This window comes from Odocoileus virginianus, chromosome 4, assembly GCF_023699985.2.
Source record: "Odocoileus virginianus isolate 20LAN1187 ecotype Illinois chromosome 4, Ovbor_1.2, whole genome shotgun sequence".
Taxonomy (NCBI): domain Eukaryota; kingdom Metazoa; phylum Chordata; class Mammalia; order Artiodactyla; family Cervidae; genus Odocoileus; species Odocoileus virginianus.
The window spans coordinates 30600867-30625173 of NC_069677.1; the positions used below are offsets into that span (position 1 = coordinate 30600867).

Consider the following 24307-nt stretch of genomic DNA (forward strand, 5'->3'; position numbering starts at 1 on the left):
ACCTCATTCAAACAGGTTTGAAAGACACAGGATTCACATTTCTAACATTTTGCCTGTAAAAGCAATTGCCTTCTATGTCTAGTTGCAAAGAGTTAACAAATCCATGTAAAACCCAAAACTTACATTTTTCAGCAGAAAATCTGGCTCCATGTTTGTGAGAGTTATTTATGTTATTAAGGGGGCTAAATGTCACTTATATTTATCACCACATTTGTAGAGCTGGATATCAGATATCTTAATCTTCAGAGCTGTTATATTTTGTGGCTGGAGACATATTCTACCAAACCACCCCTTTTTCTAATACTTGCCAAGGTGATGACAGAGAGAGAGAGTTGCCTAACCCGATAAAATTTCACTTCCCGAATTATTCTACCTCGTCTAAATTAGTCTGAATCAGCATCTATCTTTCCTGTTTTTTTTTCCATCTGTTCTCTTTTCACACTTGATTAATTTATCATTTGATTGATACCCTGACTATCTACTGTATTGTTCAAAAGAGAAAGAAAACATTATATCTTTAAACTTCTAATAAAATAGATTTAGGTAATTATAAACTTAGTGTCCTTCCTAACCCACAGCCTATGAAAGGCTTCCTCTACATTTACAGCAACTGGTCAGTTGCTGTGTAGTTCCCAGATGCCTCAGATGGTAAAGAATCTGTCTGCATTGCAGGAGATCCTGGTTCATTCCCTGGGTTGGGAAGAGCCTCTGGTGAAGGAAATGGCAACCCACTCTAGTATTCCTGCCTGGAAAATCCCATGGACAGAGGAGCCTGGTGGGCTGCAGTCCTTGGGGCTACAAAGAGTCAGACAAGACTGAGTGACTAGCACTTGCCTTGCCTTTCCCACTAGTAAGACAGTAAAATAAAAGGAAAGTACAAGCTCAAGGAACAGGCTAGGGAAATAGTGCAAGCATGCTTGTAAATTTTGTTATGCACCTCCCACTGTACTGGCATTGGCTGAAAGCTTACTTTTCCTGGAAGATGTTGAAAGATGCAGAACAGCACTCCTTCTCTAACCCTGAGAAAAGCCACATAATAAACAAAATAATCATTTTTCTTGAGCTCCTTAGAGAGCTGAGGTCATGAAACAATCAAGTAAACTGAATTCTAAATAAGGACAAGCCTCATCCCAAAAGAGCCAGGCCACACAAACTTATTTACCTTAGAAAGAGTATGGGATATATAACAAACAAGTACATAAAAAGAAATCAGCTAAAGTTTAACAAATGCTTAGCACCCCATGTGTGACCCCCATGCTTCAGTTAAGATAGCTGGTAGACGCAAGGGAAGTTCACACTCACTCACACTCTCTTTTCTACAGGCCTCCATCAGATACTTACAGAAAAAAATGGAGGCAGGGCAAGTGAAGAGGTGGAGCCTTGCCCAGGTATGAGGGAAGTAAACAACAGCTGCTAATGGCCAGGCTAAAGCTGTGCCTACTTCCCTGAAGTGTTCTTTGTTACAAAGCAAAAGCCTTCATCTGCTGAGGAAGGGATATAAACTCCCTCCTTCTAGGGAAGGAGCAGAGATGCAATGCTTCTGTTGCTGTCGTTTAGTCGCTTAGTCATGTCTGACTCTTTGCGACCCCATGGACTGTAGCCAGCCAGGCGTCTCTGTTCCTGTGATTTCTCAGGCAAAAATACTGGAGTGGGTTGCAATTTCCTTCCCCAGTGGGTATTCTGGACCCAGGGATCAGACTTGTATCTCCTGCATTGGCAGGAGGATTCTTTATCACTGTTCAGAACCACCAGGGAAGCCATATTGCTTCTGAGGCAGAAGCAAAACTTGTTTGCCTCTGGGAAAGGGATAGGGGAGGCTATCCTCCTGAGGACACAGTCAGAGACCCATCATGCTGAGATAGAAGAAGAAGCAAATCGCCTCCTCCTTGAACCTAGCATCCTACACTCTTCAAAAAACAGATCTGCTATTACTGCAGGAAAGGTGAAACACCTCTGCTGAAGAACACCCAAAAAAGAGCAGGGATGGAAAAAAAAGAAAAAAAAAAAGCCCAACTTTACAGGCTCAGGCACACAAACCTGCCTAAAACTGACCAGGAAAGCAAAAGTGCCCCAGCTCCATGAGAAATCTAGCTGTGAATAATAAGCACAAACAAAGTACCACTGGACTGGAGGCTGGAGAAAAATGCCCTCTGTGGCACAGCTCTGCAGGGATCACCAAAACCTGAGAATAGAATGTGAACTCTGAGAAAAATCTTTTAGCTTCCCAGGCACCAAACTAATTACAAGCTAATGGAAGTCAAACACTGAAAGACCAGGAACCTATGATAACCAGAAGCAGCTCCATCAAGCTCAGCTCAGCTATGGAATACACTTCCCACACCAAAAACTTTATTGAAGGAGAGAGAAGTAAAGGAGGGCAGGGGTCTTTACCATTTACTTCATAAATGCTATTTATCTCAGATTCTGTAGTTCTTTTTTACAATGTTAATCATTCTAACTTTTCTAACTCAGTGAAACTATGAGCCATGCCATGTAGGGCCACCCAAGATGGATGGGTCATGGTGGAGAGTTCTGACCAAACGTGGCCCGTTGGAGAAGGGAATGGCAAACTATTTCAGTATTCTTGCATGAGAACCCCATGAACAGCATGAAAAGGCAAAAAGATAGGACACTGAAAGATGAGCTCCACAGGTCGGTAAGTGCCCAATATGCTACTGGAGAAGAGTGGAGAAATAACTCCAGAAAGAATGAGGAGATGGAGCCAAAGCAAAAACAACACCCAGTTGTTGATGTGACTGGTGATGGAAGTAAAGTCCAATGCTGCAAAGAGCAAAACTGCATAAAAACCTGGAAGGTTAGGCCCATGAATCAAGTTGGAAGTGGTCAAACAAGAGATGGCAAGAGTGAACATCAACACTTTAGGAATCAGTGAACTAAAATGAACTAGAATGGGTGAGTTTAATTTAGATGACCATTATACCTATTACTGTGGGTAAGAATCCCTTAGAAGAAATGGAGTGGCCCTCATACTCAATAAGAGTTCAAAATGCAGTAATTGGGTGCAATCTCAAAAATGATAGAATGATCTCTGTTCATTTCCAAGGCAAACCATTCAATATCACAGTAATTCAAGTCTATGCCCCGACCAGTAATGTTGAAGAAGCTGAAGTTGAACAGTTCTATGAAGACCTTCTAGAACTAGCACCCAAAAAAAGATGTCCTTTTCATTATAGGGGACTGGAATGCAAAAGCAGAAAGTAAAGAGATACCTGGAGTAACAGGAAAGTTTGGCCCTGGAGTACAAAATGAAGCAGGGCAAAGGCTAACAGAGCTTTGCCAAGAGACACATTGGTCATAGGAAACACCCTCTTCTAACAACACAAGAGAAGACTCTACACATGGACATCACTAGATGGTCAACATGGATCAGACTGATTATGTTCTTTGCAGCCAAAGATGGAGAGTCTCTATACAGTCAGCAAAAACAAGACCAGAAGCTGACTGTGGCTCAGATCATGAACTCCTTATTGCCAAATTCAGACTTAAATTGAAGAAAGTAGGGAAAACCACTAGACCACTCAGGTATGACCTAAATCAAATCCCTTACAATTATACATGGAAGTGACAAATAGATTCAGGGGATTAGATCTGAGAGACAAAGTGCCTGATGAACTATGAACAGAGGTTCATGACATTGTACCAGAGGCAATGATCAAGACCATTCCCAAGAAAAAGAAATGGAGAAAGGCAAAATGGTTGTCTGAGGAGACCTTACAAATGAGAATGGAAGAGAAATGACAGGTAAAGGAGAAAAGGAAAGATATACCCATCTGAATGCAGAGTTCCAAAGAATAGCAATGAGAGATAAGAAAGTTTTCCTCAGTGATCAGTGTAAAGAAATAGAGGAAAACAACAGAATGGAAAAGATTAGAGATATCTTCAAGAAAATTAGAGATACCAAGGGAACATTTCATGTAAAGATGGGCACACTAAAGGACAGAAACGGTATGGACCTAACAGAAGCAGAAGGTATTAAGAAGAGTTGGCAAGAATACACAGAACTATACAAAAATACCTTTATGACCCAGATAATCACAATGGTGTTATCACTTACCTAGAGCCAGATATCCTGGAATGTGAAGTCAAGTGGGCCTTAGGAAGCATCACTATGGACAAAGTTAGTGAAGATGACGGAATTCCAGTTAAGCTGTTTCAAATCCTAAAAGATGGTGCTGTTAATGTGCTACCTTCAGTATGCCAGCAAATTTGGAAAACTCAGCAATGGCCACAGGACTGGAAACCATAACTTTTCATTGCAATCCCAAAGAAAGGCAATGCCAAAAAATGTTCAAACTACTGTACAATTCCACTCATATCACGCACTAGCAAAGTAATACTCAAAATTTTCCAAGCCAGTCTTCAACAGTATGTGAACCCTGAATTTCCAGATATTCAAGCTGGAATTAGAAAAGGCAGAGGAACCAGAGATCAAATTGCCAACATCTGTTAGATTGTTGAAAAAGCAAGAGAGTTCCAGGAAAACATCTACTTCTGATTTATTGACTATGTCAAAGCCCTTGACTGTGTGGATCACAACAAACTGGAAAATTCTTCAAGAGATGGGAATATCAGACCACTTGACCTGCCTCCAGAGAAATCTGTATGCAGGTCAAGAAGCAACAGTTAGAACTGGACATGGAACAACAGACTGGTTCCAAATTGGGAAAGGAGTACGTCAAGGCTGTATATTGTCACCCTGTTTATTTAACTTATATGCAGAGTACATCATGGGAAATGCCAGGCTGGATGAAGCACAAGCTGGAATTAAGATGCCAGGAGGAATATCAATAACCTCAAATACACAAATGACACCACCCTTATGGCAGAAAGCAAAGAAGAGCTAAAGAGCCTCTTGATGAAAGTGAAAGAGGAGAGTGGAAAACCTGGCTTAAAACTCAACATTCAGAAAACTAAGATCATGGCATCCAGTCCCATCACTTCATGGGAAATAAAAGGGGAGACAATGGAAGTAGAGAGAGACTTTATTTTGGGGGGCTCCAAAATCACTGCAGATGGTAAGTGCAGCCATGAAATTAAAAGACGCTTGCTCCTTCAAAGAAAAGCTATGGTCAACATAGACAGCATATTAAAAAGCAGAGACATTACTTTGCCAACAAAGGTCTGTCTAGTCAAAGCTATGGTTTTTCCAGTAGTCATGTATGCATGTGAGAGTTGGACTATAAAGAAAATTGAGCACCAAAGAATTGATGCTTTTGAACTGTTGTGTTGCAGAAGACTGTTGAGAGTATCTTGGACTGGAAAGAGATCTAACCAGTCCATCCTAAAGGAAATTAACCCTGATATTCATTGCAAGGACTGATACTGAAGCTTAAACTCCAATACTTTGGCCGCCTGATGTGAAGAACTGACTCAATGGAAAAGACCCTGATGCTGGGAGGGATTGGGGGCAAGAGGAGAAGGGGACAACAGAGGATCAGACGGTTGGATGGCATCATTGACTCAGGGATTTGAGTTTGAGTAAGCTTCAAGAGTTGGTGATAGACAGGAAAGCCTGACGTGCTACAGTCCATGGGGTCTCAAAGAATCGGATATGACTGAGCAACTGAACTGATCTGAACTGAATCATTCAGTCAAAAACTGTAAAACACACAATGATTCAAGAAAAAATCCATTTTCAATAGTTAAAGCAATTACGAAAATCAGAGGAATTACTTGGATATCTAAAGAATCAGGTGGATAATAGTCGTGATTAATTTGTTAAAGTATCTAGCAGCAGAAATAAATCACATAAAGGAATAGATAAAATTTAGGTAAAGAAAGAAATTATGTTTAAAATGAGAGCATGCTAGTGAAAAAGAAAAAACAATCAAAGGTAAAGATGTCCTTTTCTCTACTTATCAGAAGACCTGATACTACTGAAAAATAGCCAGTGAATGAGAAGATCGGTTAAAAAAAAATCCAAAATGAAAGGTAAATAGATATGAAGGAGAGAGAGGGAAAAGAAAGAAAGAAAAAAAAAATGCAGGAAGAAAGGAAAGGAGAAGGGAAAGGGAAGGAAAGAAGAAAAGAAAAAAGAGAGAGAATAGGGCAACCAAGAACCACGATCAACATCAACAATATCAATTGACCTAATGTGCATGTATCACAGATCATCTTCCAAAAGAAGACAAAGAGAGTGTGATAGAAGACATATTTAAGGAGGCAGTGGCTGGGAAATTTTCAGAATTAAAGGAAGTAAACAAACCACAGATCTAAGATTCAGAAGTGTCACACACACACGTGTGTGTGTGTGTGTGTGTAGATATACACACTCTTGCCTGGAGAATCCCAGGGATGGCAGAGCCTGGTGGGCTGCTGTCTATAGGGTTGCACAGGGTTGCACAGAGTTGGACATGACTGAAGCAACTTAGCAGCAGCAGCAGCATATATACATATACCCACATATATATTATATATATATATGTATGTGTGTATATATATTTATATAATATATATGTGTGTGTGTGTATATATATATATATATATATATATATATAACTCCTCCCAAAAAGAAAACACCTTGAAGGCAGAGAAAAGAGAAACATTACATGCAAAGAAACAAAAGTAAGAATGCAGCAAAGAAGAAGGCAATGGGGTAACATTTTAAAAGTCTTTAAAAGGTATAGAAATTGTCCACCCATAACTGTGTACCGAATAAAATTATCTTTCTGAAGTAAAGACAAGTTTTTTTTTTTTCTTTTCATACCAACTACTGCAGAGAGAATTCTTTGCCAGCAGACCTGTGCTAGAAGCATTAAAGGAAGTTCTTTAGGCAGAAGGTTTAGTACTATAAAAAACCAGATTTATACAAAATAAAGTGAAAGTGAAAGTTGCTCAGTCGTGTCTGACTTTTTGCAACCCCATGGACTATACATTTCATGGAATTCTCCAGGCCAGAATACTGGAGTGGGTAGCCTTTCCCTTCTCCAGGGGATCTTCCCTACCCAGGGATCAAACCCACATGTCCCACATTGCAGGCAGATTCTTTACCAGCTGAGCCACAAGGGGCGCCCACAAAGTAAAGTGGAATACTAAAAATGGTAAAAATGAGTATAAATATAAAACATTTTTTATCTTACTCACTTTGGAAGATAGTTGAAGATAACTGACAAGGTAGCCAAGAATACTCAATGGGAAAAGGATAATATCTTCAATCAATGGTGTTGAGAAAACTATATTAACATGCACAATAATTTGAAATTATTGCTGTAATTCATATGCAGATATTGGATCCCTTTCATAAACCATTCACAAAAACTAACTTGAAATAGGTTAAAGACTTAAAATAAGACCTGAAATCTTAAAACTCCCAGAAAGAAACACAGGGAGAAATGCTTCTCAAAGTACAACTTGGCAAAAACTTTTTTTTTATATGACAAAAAGCACAAGCCACAAAAGCAAAAATAAATATGTGGGTCTACATCAAACTTAAAAAGCTTCTGCAGAGAAAAGAAACAATCAACAAAATAAAAACAAAAAGACAAACTAAGAAATGAAAGAGAATATCTACAAACCACCTGTCTGATAAAGGGTTAATATTCAAAGTATATAGGAAACTCAGATAACTAAATAGTAAACAAACAACAATAATCCAGTTACAAAACAGGCAGAGGAACTAAACAAGCATTTTTCCAAAGAAGATAAACAAATGAACAAGTATGTGAAGAGATGTTTAACATCACTAATTATCAGGGAAATGTGAATTAAAACCACAATGAGATATTATCTCATACTTTTTAGAACAGCAATGATCAGAAACAAAAGAGATAAAGGTTGCTGAGGATGTGGAGGAAAGGGAACCCTTTGCACTGTTGGTGGGAATGTAAATTGGTAGAGCCACTATGGAAAACAGTATGAAGGTTCTTAAAAAAATTAAAAATAGAACTACCAATATGATCCAGCAGTCCACTTCTGGGTAAATATCCGGTGGAAACAAAGTCACCATCTTGAAGAGCTAGCTCACTTCCATGTTCTATGAAATAGTATTTACAATAGCCAAGATACCAAAACAACTTGAATGTCCAACAATGGATGAATGGATCATTAAGATGTTATATATATGTAAATAACAGAATATTATTCAGCCATGAGAAAGAAGGAAATCTTGCCATGTATGATATGGATCCTAGGATGGAACTTGAGGGCATAATGCTAAGGGGACTAAGTCAGACAGAGACAGACAAATACTGTATGCTATAACTTATATGTGGAATCCAAAAAAAATCTAAGCTCCCAGGAACATATTATGGTGGAAGCCAGAGGTCAGGGATCACTCTAGGGAATAGGGAGATGTCAGTTAAAGGGTACAGACTTCCAGTTCTAACACAAATAAGTTTTGGGAATCTTTTACAGCATAGTGATTACAGTTAATATTATTTTACTATATACTTGAAAGTTGCTAAGAGTAGACCTTATATGTTCTCACTATAAAAAAGTAATCATGTGAGGTAATAGAAGTGTTAACTAACTCTACTCTGGTGATCATTTCTCAATATAAAAGCATACCAAATCATCACAATGTACAACTTAAACTTACACAGTGTTTTATGTCAATCATATCTCAATAAATCTGGAAAAAATTACATATAGAGTGGTATGCTTTAAGAGACAGTAAATGACATATAAGGTACTAAGAAAAGTATAAAATGTACTCTTTCAAGAATCTTGGCTGTAAAGTAAAGGAGAAAGTTAGATGGATCAGAATGAGAAAGGAATCAATTGCCTTTTTTTGACCTTACTTAAGGAGAAATTTGAATATGTTGAAGACAGTTGTTGAAAATATTAGTGAGAGAAAATAATTAAAGATGGGAGAGAAAATGTGCTGGGGCTAGTTTTAGTTGGAAGACATGTGATTCAGACCCATAGTGGAAGAATTAGTCAGTGATGGATGGACACCTCTTCTGTGAAAACAAAGCAAAGGCAGTGAGCGTGGATATGCATGCAGATGACTGTAACTGTGTACTCTATAGGGCTGAATATTTAGATAGCACCCTGCTGCCTCCTTAAAGTTTTGATTTTAAATGTTCTACAGCTTTTATAAAGTAAGTCTTGAAAAGTTGAAAATAAAATGGAGCTGCTGGGTAACAACCGCATAATAATATAATAAAAGTAATGGTAGGCATTCTATTCTCAGAAGGTAAAGATCTAAGGGGATGAGACCCTTTATATCATCTGATACCCATCAGAACCAAACATATAATATTTATCTAACAAATACATTTCTGTAATTTTAAAAAATATTGAAAAAAATAAATGGGCTTATGCACTTTGAGCATGAACACCATAATGTGAAAAAAATATACATTTTATCTTAAGTTTTAAAGTCTCTCTTCCCAGTTGAATAAGATATTTGTGGCTAAGATGCATTAATAAAAATATACCAAAACTCTACTATGTAACAGGTATTTTTAATATCTTTCTCCATAACCTGATTTCTTTCTCAGATTTTTTAAATGAAGAATGACATATCATTGTATGACACAATGAGGTAAGACTTCAAAATGCAAGTGGGTGTTAGGCAGGAGAATACTGCTAACAAACAAAAAAAAAATGTAGGTTGGAGTCCCACACACCATTTAAAAAAAGTCATGCCTATTACTCTCAATCACTTATTGCTAAAAATAAAATATCACAGAATATAAAGTGTCAGAGAGGCAGTCAAGAGACTTCCCTCAGATTTTTCATTGCATAAAATTAATTGGTTCAATTGAAGTTGGAGGATTGTCTAGGGGTTTCTGATAAATGCTCTTTAAAAACCTTGTAGCAGTAGGTTTTGAAGTGAGAGGGAAATCTATTTATTAGCACAAGCTGTTCCATTGGAGGCATTTATAATTTGGTCAAACTAATTCCAGAAACAAATGTTCCCATCAGAAGTTGCATGCATTGCCAATAAAATAAATGTGAGATAGAACTAGTGCACAGAGAGAATGTTATATAATTTATTTTTTTAGGTGAGATCAGAAACTCAAAGTAAATCTATTTTTCTTGTTATGGTGCAGAGTACATATAAGGCTCTCATCCTGGTCTCTGAGTCTCTGTTAGGGGAGGTATCATACCATTTTCCCTGTGAATAGAGTTTGATAGAAACATGTTGTTTATTTTCAACTGTTATACCAATGACATCCTGCGAAAATTCCAAGATAAATCACAGGGCAAGAAAAAGTTGGGAGAGTCATGCTTCCACTCTCACCAGTAGTTTAGACAATATCTAATAGAGTGTACTATCACTACCATAGCATGAGCTGATTGAGTTTGGTGGTGATGCAATAAATGGACTCCAGTGCAGGGCTCACCTGGCCCAAGTTTGTACCTTAGCATTAAAACTTTTGAGTCAAGTTGGCCGAGTTACATATTTGCATAAATGGAACTAATGAAAACATCCTTCATCAATAGTGTGTTGAGTGAATTACACAAGAAAATGCATGTTATAAGCAAAATCTGTAAATTTCAGAGATCCATAAAACTTTAAGGGATGTTTATTGTTGGGTAAGAACAGGCAAAGCTCAAAGCTGCTCCAGATAGCAGGGCTGACAGTGAGTATTTGAAAATCCTTCTTGGTCCTGATTTGGAACATTTTTCCATCAGTCAGAACAGTTATTTAACAGCTTCAGTTCTGTGTGTTTTTTAAAAATTACTTAGCAAAATAATATCAATGCTTTTAAAGAGCAGACTTCCCATTTTAATGACATGCTAGGACTTAATGAACTACAATGACTAAATATGACTGATCACTATCATATTCATATGCTGTTGTGGGTGACTATCTAAATAAAGCTTATTCATGAGCACAAAGAGAACTGCATGTCTTGCTTGTCAGAACCTCACACTATAGTGGGAATGGAGCAGGAAGCAAACCGGCCAGGTTCACTAACTCAAACTGACAACTGGGAAATAACAAGAGCACAGATGTACTTTGTTTCCTAATAGAAATTGGGCATCTGTAACCAAATGTTGATAATTTTTTAAAACATTAAAAAATTTCCCCCACACTTTTCTTTTATATGTGACTGTTTTTCAAAATGCTTGTCAATGGATGTTACGGGATATAATGGGAAAAAATAAAAATCCACAGGGTTTCAGGGCTTCTATCTATGAAAACACAGAGATATATTCTCCCATGTCCTTTTACACACAGCCTCCACAGAAAGGTTATGTGTTGGCTATGAACGCGTTCCCACTCAAAGATTTTGCTGCACTGAAATGGTTAACTGTCTTCAGAGAGATGTTTCTAACTCCCTCTGAGGAAAAATAGTGCTAGTACATCATATAAGCATTTGGCATTACTGAAAAGCAATGGAGAAGATCTAATGTCACAGTCAGAGTTTGGAGCATGCCCAGATAGTACAGATAAGGGCCCTGACAAAGGGAGTTCAATTCTGAGCATTCTGCATTAACAGAATTGGTTGCATTTCCGAAGCTTTCATTGCACAGTGGCCATGTGCCCACACTACTCTAGGCGCTGGGATTTCACTGGAGAATAGGAACAAGTCCCTCCCTCGAAGAGATGACAGAGTCCGGAGCAGGGCTTTCTAATGTCCTGTGGTGTGATGGAGAGACAGACTACAGGTTCATCCTCAGCCTAACCCAAGTTGACTCAACTAAGCCGCCTGTTAAATGAAGAGTAAAGACCGTCTCTGATTTACGGTGATTCAACTTAATGATATTCTGACTTCACTGTGGTGTGAAAGTGCTATACATTCAGTATAAACTGTAATTCCAATTTTTGAATTTTGTTCTTTTCCTTGGCAAGAATTATGCAGTAGACATTCTCTGGTGATGCTGGGCAGGGCAGAGAGTGGCAGTTCCCAGTCAGGAGGGGGAAGATTCGACATATTTACAATGGGTTCTGTACCCAGACAACCATCTGTTTTTCACTTTCAGTACAGTATTTAATTAATTGAATGAGATGTTCAATACTTTATTTTAAAACAGGTTTTGTGTTAGATGATTTTAGCCAGTGGTGGGTTAATATAAATGTTTTGAGTGCATTTAAGGTAGGCTAGGCTAAGCCATGATTTTGGATAGGTTAGGTGTTTTAAATGCATTTTCAACTTAAGATAGTATGATGGCTTTTTCAGAACATAATTCTATCATAAGTGCACGAAGATCGGTAAATATCAGCCATATCTGGGAGCACTGATAAACGAAAAGCATTTAGACTGAGAGTATAGCATATGCCAAAGCAATTCAGCCTTGCATGAACACAAAACATGGGATAGAAGGGCAAGCAATGATGCTTGGAGAAATAAGCAAAAGTCGTCAGGAATGGATTGTTCTCTTTTTAAGGAGTGAGGAGCTAGGACACTGTTCTGCAGTTGTAGTTTTAGAATCTCTCTTATCATCAACTTGACCTGGAAATGTTCTCTTTCTTAACAGAGATTCTTGCTCCATGCCTTATCCTTTAACCAGCTATCAATTCAGTAAGTCTAAAATGAGCTCTAGAATATATCATTTACAGAGGGAAAAAAAATCCTGTAAAAAGAAAAGCTTAAAAAACACAGTATAGAAATAAGTCTATCAGTAATCAGGAAAAAGATAATTGTTTCTTTTAATGTGTTGATTTAGTATTTGATATTATGTAATATTTTTTCCAGCTTCTCTGGTGGCTCAGTGATAAAGAATCTGCCTGCCAATGCAGGAGATGCAGGTTCAATCTGTGGGTCAGGAACATCCCCTGGAGGAGGAAATGGCAATCCATTCCAGTATTTTTGCTGGGAAATTCCATAGACAGAGAAGTCTGGTGGGTACAGTCCATGGGGTTGCAAAGAGTTGGACATGACTGAGCACACACGTGCAATATGTTTTCATCATAAGCCAACAAACTCCTAACAAATAATAGATAAGAACTTTCCTAATATATTAAAGGGTGTCAATCAAATAACTAGTAAAGCATGCTTTACTTTAATTGAAACTTTAGAAACTTTCCAACTAATGTCAAGGACAAACTGCAATGCTCACTGTCACTATTAAGCAACATCTCACTTGAATATTTGACAGAAGGAGAGAGAGGAACAGGAAAAAACAAAAAAATAAGATATAAAAGGATAGGTACAGAAAATGTAAGTATTCGTGAAAACATGATTATCAACTTAGAAAGTCAATAGGAATCTAGAATGAATTATTAGAACTAGTTAGAACATTTTCCAGTATTGTTGAATACAAGATGAATATAAAAGTAAACTTGTACACTGGCAATAATCATTTAGAAAATCAAACCTTAAGAAGTATTTGACTAATAACATTAAAAAAAAAAACCCACTATAGATATCTAGAAATAAGCCTATTAAAAGGTATAAGACACTTGGGGAGATTATTAAACTTTTGAAGGTTATAAAACAGACCTGAATAAATGGAAAATATATAAAATTCAAGGATGGAAAATATTCTCATAGTGATATTAATTCCCACACACTATCTACTAATTTAAGTCTATTAATTGAATTAAAATTCAATTTTCCCCAACTATTTATTTATAATACTGTGGCTAACTCACATGCAGAAAACCATGCAGTTCTGTCCCATTTCAGGAAAAGTTTTCAGTCAACACCAACACATTATATAATGACAACTATCCAGAAATTGTGACCTCTTTGAGTCAAGACTGACAAAAATTCCTATATTTTTATGGTATGTGACAAAATAGTTTTAAAATTCAGAGAAAAATAAAGACACTAGAAGAATCAAAAAGTTTTGAAGGAAAATATATGAGGTAGGGGGTTTGCCCTACAATAGCAAAACATTATAAAGTATGATGATTGAAAGAGTGTTTTATTGGCATGATGAAATTGTTTAGAAACAGACCTACACATGTGGGAACTTGGTATACAACAGGAAAATTTCATTGGAGAAAAGTTGGGTAATTTCTGGAATGATAGAACATCCATATGCCAAAAAGGAACAGCGACAACAGAAAGAACCTGGACCCATATTTCACACCTTATATAAAAGTTAAGTTAAAATGAACCATAGATCTAAATGTAAAAGAAAACAATTAAATTTTTATTAGAAAACTTAGTAGAAAAGCTGCAGCATTTGGATTAAGCAAAGAGTTCTTAGATATGACACAAAAAGCATGGCCCAAAGGATAAAAAATAGAAAGAAAAAAGAAACAGAGAGAGAGATAGGAAGGAAAGAAGGAAGAGACATTACCAAAATTAACCTATTGCTCTGCAAAAGACCTTGTTAAGAGAATGAGAAGAATTTCTGCCCAACTTAAGACTTTTTAGTGGGACTCGTTTGCTATGCAGCTTCACACAGCTCTCCCCGAGACTTTGTCAGATGGATCAGAGTCTGAGGCTCTCCCTACTCCATAATGCTTCCTTCCTTCTTTCCTTTCACAAATTTCAGATCCATATCACGCTCTGAATGCTTTCCCTGCCCAATTCTGCTTCCTTCCCTCTATCTTCAGAGGCTTACCTACCAATAAACCTTTTCCTCCCTTCACTCTGTCTCATCATCTGTTTTCCAGAGTAGATAAATTAACCTTTTACTAAATGCTAGAAGATAAGGGATCAGTGCCACTGAGGTTTGGGTGAAAATGTTTGGAATCTCAAAATTTCATAATAAACAATAAATTTGTCAAGTATAAAAGTAATAGAAGTATACTTTGTTATATACAAGATCTAGAAAAATATGCCCCAATATGCTTTTTGTTCTAGATTTCTATTTAAACTGCTCAGCCTTTTTCTAAGCATACTTTCAGTAATTAGAGAAATTAAATTTGTTTTTGGGAAATACTACAACCATTCACTCTGCCACTACATCTTCTTGTCAAAGCACATGGCTGATGGAATAAATGAATGAATTAATGAAATCCTGGCACATTTAATACTATTTTTGTGTGTGTCATTGAGAACAGCTAACAATATACTAAAAAATAAAATTAATAAATGAGAACAATATATTAAAACATAATGTAAAATAAAAATTTAAAAGTATACATGCAGATATATACAACTATGCAGACAGATAGATTAATATGGGAGAAAATATGGTTTTATTTTATTTATAAAATTTTTAAATTTTTACTTTTTTATTGAATGAAAGATTCTAAGCACATGATATTGGCAAAATATATTAAAATATAATAGTGTGTTAATGTAACAGAAATGCAGATACTTATATTTCATGCATCAGCAGTGAAGGGAACATTTTTACAATATTTCTTCAGGGCAATTTGAAATAAACTCGTTAATAATGCACATATTATATGGTCTAGGAATTCCGCTTCTAATGCTTAATCCTGAAGCAATATTCCAAAGATATAAGCCAAAATTATTTTTCAGAATGTTTATTACAGCACTTTTTATCATTGAAAAAAAATATGAATATGTTGCTAAACTTAAGATGTTGAATGAAAAAATTCCAACTTGTATATAATGGGTTATCCCTTTGACATTTAAAAAAAATGTTGTAAAATTGTGTTTATTGACAAAGAAATAATTTATAAAAGATTAAGTGAAAAAATTATAAAATATATATAAGGTATGTATGAGATATACATACAGTTTCTGAATATTTATTGCAAACAATCTTTATAAAAACAACATTCTGCTCAGTTTAAGTAACATAGTAAATGTCACCAATGAATAAGTGGTAGAGCAGGATTTGGATCCAAAGCCAACTCTCAAAGGCATGCACATTTTCAACAGTACCATGATATGTGATTTTAAAATAATTTCAATAAAAACTTCAGAATGTCATAAAATGAACAAAATAAAAAAAGCTTATAAGGAAAATTACAGTATTACATTCCAACTTCCCCCCACTCTGGTCTTCTATCCTAAAGTCAACTCTTAATTCTTTACGGTTTTACTTTTTTTCTTGGCCAGTGAAAGCGGTGAAAGCAGAGAGTCAACCACTGGACCACTAGGGAATTTCCTGTTTTCACGTCTAAGACTAATGATATAAATTCCCTTAGCCTCAATGAAAAAGTGAAAGTGTCAGTGGCTCAGTTGTGCTGACTCTTTGTGATCCCATGGACTGTAGCCCACCAGGCTCCTCTGTCCAAGGGATTTTCCAGACAAGGAAGGATACTGGAGTGGTTTGCCATTTCCTTCTCCAAGGGTTCTTTCTGACCCAGAGATTGAACTTGGTCTCCTGAATTGCAGGCAGATTCTTTACCAACTGAACTACAAGGGAAGACTGGTAGTCTCACTTAGTCTCAATAGTATTACTTATTTAAATACATTATCATTGACTCTCTAATTTGAAACAAAATGATTTACCTCATTCTACACCTACAATTTTTCATAGTTATGTTATTTTCTGACATCTTTATGGGACAAAGAATGCCCAAAACTTTACTTTTTACTCTCTTTTTAGAAAGTATTTTTGACCACACTAAGTCTTGTTGAGGATTTCCTGTGTGATGTTGCATAAAGCAGTGATAGCAGGGATTTTTATCTTCTCCACAACATCTGGAAAAAAAACTTTAAATATTCTACAGTTAAGGATGAAGTTATCATTTGTTTGTTTTTGGTAGATTTTCTGTATCATACTATGGAACTGAACTTCTATTTTGTCATGGTTTATATCTGCAAACATCCATTGGATCATCAAAAAAGCAAGAGAGCTCCAGAAAAACATCTACTTCTGCTTTATTGACTATTTCAAAGCCTTTGACTGTGTGGATCACAACAAACCCTGGAAAATTCTTAAAGAGATGGGAATACCAGACCACCTGACCTGCCTCCTGAGAAATCTGTATGCAGGTCAAAAAGCAACAATTAGAACTGGATGTGGAACAACAGACTGATTCCAAATTGGGAAAGGAGTACATCAAGGCTGTATATTGTCACCCTGCTTACCTAGATTATATGCAGAGTACATCATGCGAAATGCTGGACTGGATGAAGCACAACCTGGAATCAAGACTGCCAGGAGAATTATAACAACTTCAGATATCCAGATGACACCACCCTTATGGCAGAAAGCGACAAAGAACTAAAGAGCCTCTTGAGAAAGTGAAAGAAGAGAGTGAAAAATCTGGCTCAAAACTCAACATTCAAAAAACTAAGATCATGGCATCCAGTTCCATCACTTCATGGCAAATAGATGGGGAACCAATGGAAACAGTGGCAGACTATTTTGGGGGGCTCCAAAATCACTGCAGATGGTGACTGCAGCCATGAAAGTAAAAGACGAGTGCTCCTTGGAAAAAAAGCTATGATCAACTTAGACAGCATACCAAAAAGCAGAGATATTACTTTGCCAACAAAGGTCCATCCAGTCAAAGCTATGGTTTTTCCAGTAGTCATGTATGGATGTGAGAGTTGGACTGAAAAGAAAACTGAGTGCTGAAGAATTGATGCTTTTGAACTGTGGTGTTGGAGAAGACTCTTAAGAGTTCCTTGGACTGCAAGGAGATTCAATCAGTCAATCCTAAAGGAAATCAGTCCTGAATATTCATTGGAAGGACTGATGCTGAAGCTGAAACTCCAATCCTTTGGCCACCTGATGCAAAGAACTGACTCATTGGAAAAGACCCAGATGCTGTGAAAGATTGAAGGCAGGAGAAGGCAGTGACAGAGGATGAGATGGTTGAATGGCATCACCGACTTGATGGACATGAATTTGAGTAAGCTTCAGGAGTTGGTGGTGGACAGGGGACGAGCTGCAGTCCATGGGGTTGCAGAGTTGGACACGATGAGCAACTGAACTGATATAATAAATATTTATTGAATTTTTAAAATTTGTTCAGCCTGTTTAGCTAAAGTATTTTCTTTATTCTATTAATGTATTTAAATAAATTGGTTAATCTCAAATGTTAAAACAAACTTACATTCATCAAATAAATCCAACTTGCTCATAATGCCTTATCCTCTTGTATTTTTCTGGATTTGGTCTGCTAACATTTCATTTGATTTTAACATTTCTGTTCTTTGGAGATTAATTCATTATTTTCATTTATTGGGATGTTCTTATCAGGTTTAATATCAAGATTTTATTTGCCTCATAAAAGAAATTGGAAAATGTTCCTCTTTTCCTAATCTGTGATGTTTGGCAAATATAACAGGTCAAGCCATAAGTGACTGGAATTTTCTTTGTGGGTCATTTTTAACTACAAATTTCATTTCTTTTGTAGATATAAGATGATCCAGATTTTCTGTTTCTTATTCTGTCAGTTTTGATGAGCTGTGTTTTTCTAAAAACATTATCTGTTTTATCAAAAATTTCAAATATATTCATTATTTCTTAAAATGACTTAAAATGTTTATATAGTATAAAATGACATCTTTTTTCATTCCTGATATTGTTTTTTCATACCTTCCCATCATTCCTTGATCATTATTGCCAGAAGTTTATCAACTATATTTGTTTTAACAAAGGATGATCTATAGCTTTATTGCCTTTCTGTTACACACTGGGCTTTTATTTGGTTAATTTTTTCTCTGACATTTGTTCTTATCTTCTTTCTACATTCTCTGAGTATACTTTGGTGGGGCTTTTAAAATCATTTTTATTGGGGAATAATTTAGGACAAAAAAAAAAAAAACCCTGCATCTATTAAATGCAATTTGATGAATTTGGTATTTGAATTTTTTGTTGCTGTTGTTCAGTTGCCAAGTTGTGTCTGACTCTTCACAGCCTCACGGACTGTAGCATGTCAGACTTCTCTGTCTCTCATCGTCTCTCGGAATTTGCCCAAATTCAAGTCGGCTGAATCAGTGATGTCATTCAACTATCACATTCTCTATCGCCCTCCTCTCCTTCTGCCTTCAATCTTTCTCAACATCAGGTTTTTTTCCAATGAGTTAGCTCTTCTCATCATATGACAAAAGTATTGAAACTTCAGCTTCAGCATTAGTCTTTCCAAAGAGTATTTGGGGTTGATTTCCTTTAAGATTGACTGGTTTGATCTCCTTGTTCTCCAAGGGACTCTCAGAAGTCTTCTCCAGCGCCACAGTTGGAATACACCTATTAATGAGCTTAAATACACCTATTAAATCTTTGGGGCTTCCCAGGTGGAACAGTGGAAAGAATCCACTTGTCAGTGCAGGAGACATAAGAGATGCAAGTTTGATCCCTGGGTAGGGAAGAGCCCCTGGAGTAGGAAAGGGCAACCAACTTCACTATTCCTGATCAGAAAATTTCATGGACAGAGGAGCCTGGCAGGTTACAGTCCATGGGGTGGCAGAGTCAGACACGACTGAGCACACACACACACACACACACATTTTACTGACTCTGATAATCTCTGCCTTTTAATTAGAGTGCTTATTAAATTAATATGTAACATAATATCTGAAACAGTTGGAATTAAATGTACCATTTTGTTATTGATTTTCTGATTGTAATATCTGCTTTCATTTTTTTCCCTGTTCTTGCCACTTTTGTAGTGTTTATTTTTTAAACTCACATTGTAAGATATCTACTAACTTTTTGCTCATATCTCTGCACATATTAGCTTGTTAACTATGTGTTCTTAGTATCCTGTTATTTTTCTGGAAATGCCCACATATATTCTTAACTTATTTAAGTCTATATAAGTATTGGTAATTTTCAAAGACTTTAGAATATGGCAACTGCTTTTACATTCTTCTAACTTTTTTGTTTTATTCTTGGATATTATATATGTATAAGTAATTAAGTGGGTAAAGTCACTGAGTCGTGTATGACTCTTTGCGACCCCACAGACTGTAGCCTACCAGGCTCCTCTGTTCATGGGATTTTCCAGGCAAGAGTACTGGAGTGGGTTGCCATTTCCTTCTCCAGGGGATCTTCCCGACCCAGGGATCAAATCCGGGTCTCCAGCATTGCAGACAGATGCTTTATCCTCTGAGCCACCAGGGAAGCCCATTATATATGTATATCCAACATTATATAAGCGCATATACTATATATATAGCATATTATATAGACTATGAAGTGAAGTGAAGTGAAATGAAGTCGCTCAGTCGTTTCCGACTCTTTGCGATCCCATGGACTGTAGCCCACCAGGCTCCTCTGTCCATGGGATTCTCCAGGCAAGAATACTGTAGTGGGTTGCCATTTCCTTCTCCAGGGAATCTTCCCAACCCAGGGATCGAACCCAAGTCTCCCTCATTGCAGGCAGGCACTTTAACCTCTGAGCCACCAGGGAACCCCATAAAATTATTTTTGTGTTTAAAAATTAACATTTATATTCACTCACATATTTTCTATTGCTCTTGTTTTCTTTCAGAATCTCAATGACTTCTCTGTAGGAAGAATGCCCTTTAGTATTTTCTTTAATGCAATTCTACTGCTGCTAAATTATATCAGTATTTCTTTTGCTATTGTCTAAATCTTTTACTTTTTCTCATTTTTGAATAATATTTTCAATGATTACAGAATTCTAGGCCAGAGGCCTTTATTCCCTCCTGTCAGTACTTTGAAGATATAATCCCATTGTACTTAGATTTTATCTTTTGTGTTCAAAATTATTTTCTGTTTTTACTGTTCTTTAAATGTAATGTACCATTTTCTTCTGGCCGATTCAAGGTTCTTTTAATATTTGTTTTTCAACACCATGATTTTATAAGCTAAAATATTTTGTTTAGTCTTTTAATTTTGTTTAGGGTCATGAAGTTTTTGAATATGTGATTTGATGTCTTTGAACAATTTTGGGAAAATTTTCAGCCATTATCTTTTCAAATACATTTTTTTTATCCCATTCTTTCTGTCTCTTCTCCTTGGACTCCATTTACACATAAAAAATCATATTGGTTGTGCCTTATGTTCCATACTTTGATTTTCCTATTCTTTAGTCTGGATGTTTTCTTCTGATATATCAGGACCACTAATTCTGTCACTAATTTTCTATTTGCTGTTTCTATTCTGGTGTTAAACTGATTCATTTAATTATTAAATTCAGTCATGTTTTCCATTTCAAAATTTCCACTTGATTCTTTTTTTTATTTTGCATATCTGCCCCAAATTCTCCACCTCATCATTTAAAATTTTAAACATATTTATATTTTGATCCCTGATTATTTTTCTCCAGATCTGTTTTAAAACTTTCATTTTAGTATCATAACTGTTTCCTCCCAAGGCTAGTTTCTTTATTTTATGTATTTCTTTCATGGCTTTATTCCATTTTTCTGATATAGATTCTTAAGTAATTTCCTCAGAAAAGGTGAGTACAAAATAAAATTTACAGATTCTTACATGTCTAAAAATATCACTTTTGCTTTCACCCTAGATCAATACTTCAGTTGAGTCTCAAAAATTCTGTTTAAAAAGTTTCCACATGAATGGCTTTATTTATCAACATCCAGCATTGCTAATAGAAAGCATAAAACAAGTAAGTATTTTTGTTTGTTTTTATAGGTGAATTAAGGATATGAGTGTGAAGGCCACCTGGGGCAGCTGTTCAAAAAGACATCAATTTGTTCCATATTTTCAAGTTGTTAGTTTTTCTTGTCTTTACTCAAGAAGCTAGGCTTTTGACTCCACTGAAATTTCACTGTGCTTATTATGAAATATGGCTTTTTTGACTTTGTTTTATCTTTCAACTTGTCATCATGTCCTCAACTGTCTTTAGTGTTCCAGAAATGTATTTATCTCTCTCCTTTTTCACTCCTTAATTAACCCTGTCTCATGATTCATGTCATTGTTTAGGGTTTATATGTATTTTTTAAGTTCTTATTTCTATATATTGCCAGAAGAATGAAAAGTGAATGAGTATTATACATGTACTCTCTTGAGTTAGAACTCCATACCACTTTTAATATGAATAAATGAGCGGGTAAATGGAAGGACATTTCATTTATTTCACAGATTAATTGTAATATCATCATGACAAATGTCAACTTTAGCCTTCAGGATTTCTCATTCTTTTCATTATGCTACTTTGTTTTCCATTTTTGGAAATTTAATGAGTGCATGTTAAATAAAATGATTGTGACCTGACACTTTCTATGTCTACATTTTTTTCACAGTTCAGACCAGGAGCTTGTGTTTTCTAAAGAAGTTGGGATGAAAAGCATTGACCAGAGATTCACCAGCATAATTATAATTTTTTGAATCTCTATAAATTCTTCAATAGAGATGAACTTCAATGCCTTTAATGACTGGCACCACAGAATTGAAAGAGCTTCAAAAAACCAGTCATCAATCATGCATGGCAGTTCTTTACCCAGACACATGTTAAAGGATTTAACAGGTTCTTAAGATGTGTACACCTTGAAACTTCTAGGGTTGATTTAAAAGAGCTCACTAGGATATAATTAACTCAGAACTTAGAGCCTTGTACATAATTTAGAGGCAATTACAGTTCAAGGAAATAATAAACCAACTTTTCAAATTCAAACAGAAAACAGTCTGAAAAAATAGAATTAATCACTGGCAATTACTGAGTTAAAATTTCCAACTTATTCCCTAAAATCCTCCCACATAATCATGCATTCAACTTTAACTGAGCCAGTAATTGTAATCATAATTAGGGCCGTGCAGACCTTAAAAACTCAGAAGACCATAAAACACATGTAGCTGCTATTTCAAAAAAATAACTGTTTCAACTTTCCACCCTAAAAGTTTTAATATAGTTTACATCCTAGGTATACCTTACAAATTTGAAGCTTGTGACAATTTTAAAACAAGGTATAGTTTTATATAATTATATAACATATAATTTTGATTTTTAGACAAAATACAATTTTGTACAATTTTGGAAAACAGATTTGAAAAATCAATAGTAAAAATCCTGTTTGCTCTTTCAAGTGTCTTCTAGAATATTATTTGGATATTTAATTGTATCTTAGAGCAACCAGTATGCTAACTACAAACAGTCTGCTGTGTTTCACTAATAGGCCTGGAGTTAGACTGTTTTAGTTACCGCTACGCTTGAAAATAATAAAAATGATTTCAGACCTTTCATTACATTTAAACTAACTTAGCTTCCCCCTGATTAGTCTAAAAATATGGAAATTTTACTATATCTATTTTTAGTAACTTTAAAGCCATCTTCACATAAATACTCATTAAGACTATAAAATGATATTTCTTCCTGTAATCCAATGATAAGGAAAACTAAAAGACTTCAAGATAATTCGTGAAGATTTATTCATAAAGAGAGAACATTTATTTCCTTTTAAATAAAAGTCAATTCCATGACAACTGTAAACTGAAGAAATCAGCATCCTTGCCTGAGTCTTAGCTTCTGTGCGAGTAAATCTCCAGGGCAGGTACATCTAAAATGCTGCCACCCAGCCATGGAGACACAGACATAAACAACAGAGTTGTAGACACAATGGGGTAAGGAGAGTGTGGCATGAATTGAGAGCAGCATGGAAACGTATACAATACCAAATGTAAAGTAGATAACCAGTGGGAAGTTGCCTTATGATGTAGGGAGCTCAACCTGGTGCTCTGTGATGACCTAGAGGGGTGGAACGGGGTGGGAGGTGGGAAGGAGGTTTAAGAGGGAGGGGACACATGTATACCTATGGCTGATTCATGTTAATGTATGACAGAGATCAACACAATACTGTAAGGCGAGGGTGGGATGTTTCAAGAGAACAGCATCGAAACATGTATATTATCTAGGGTGAAACAGATCACCAGCCCAGGTTGGGTGCATGAGACAAGTGCTCGGGCCTGGTGCACTGGGAAGACCCAGAGGGATCGGGTGGAGAGGGAGGTGGGAGGAGGGACCGGGATGGGAAATACATGTAAATCCATGGCTAATTCATTTCAATGTATGACAAAAACCACTGCAATGATGTAAAGTAATTAGCCTCCAACTAATAAAAATAAATGGAAAAAAAAAAAGAAAAAGAAAATAAAATGCTGCCCTCAGGTCTGCACATTCCTTTCTTTTCTGTCATTCTACAAATATCCCTCAGTTGAATTTTGGAAGGTTCCTTTCTGATTATCATAGCAAGGAAACATTAAAAACAACAACTATAACAATGAAATTGTCCATATGTAAAAAATAGCCCAAACATGAAAAGATACTGGAAAAGTCAACTATTTAATATTATGATAGTATTCAGCATATTGTAGACATCAGCAAATTTCTCCAGAATGAGAACAGTAAAACCTCAACACAATGAATGTGATTAACTCTTAGTTAAAAGGCCAAATAACAATAACAACAATAACACTACCCTAAAATCAATCTGTAGAACTATGACTGAGAAGATTTAGGAAATGTCTCAGTCTAATAAAGAAAGATCAAGTTGTTTTCTTCTGACTTAATAGTCATAGAAATTTCAATCTAAGCAAAAATCTGGAAAAGAAAACAATAAACACAAACAAGTTGCCTGTGTATTGTCTAGCAAAAGGTACACTATCACCAAAACCACAACTGGATCAGAACAAT

The 24307-nt window shown here is 36.0% G+C and overlaps 1 long non-coding RNA gene across 3 annotated transcripts in view; it reads right to left on the reverse strand.

The window, feature by feature from the left end:
• LOC110136434 (uncharacterized) overlaps positions 1-24307 on the reverse strand; it is a 129945-nt gene that overhangs the window by 103097 nt on the left and 2541 nt on the right. The gene's annotated exons all lie outside the window — the stretch shown is intronic.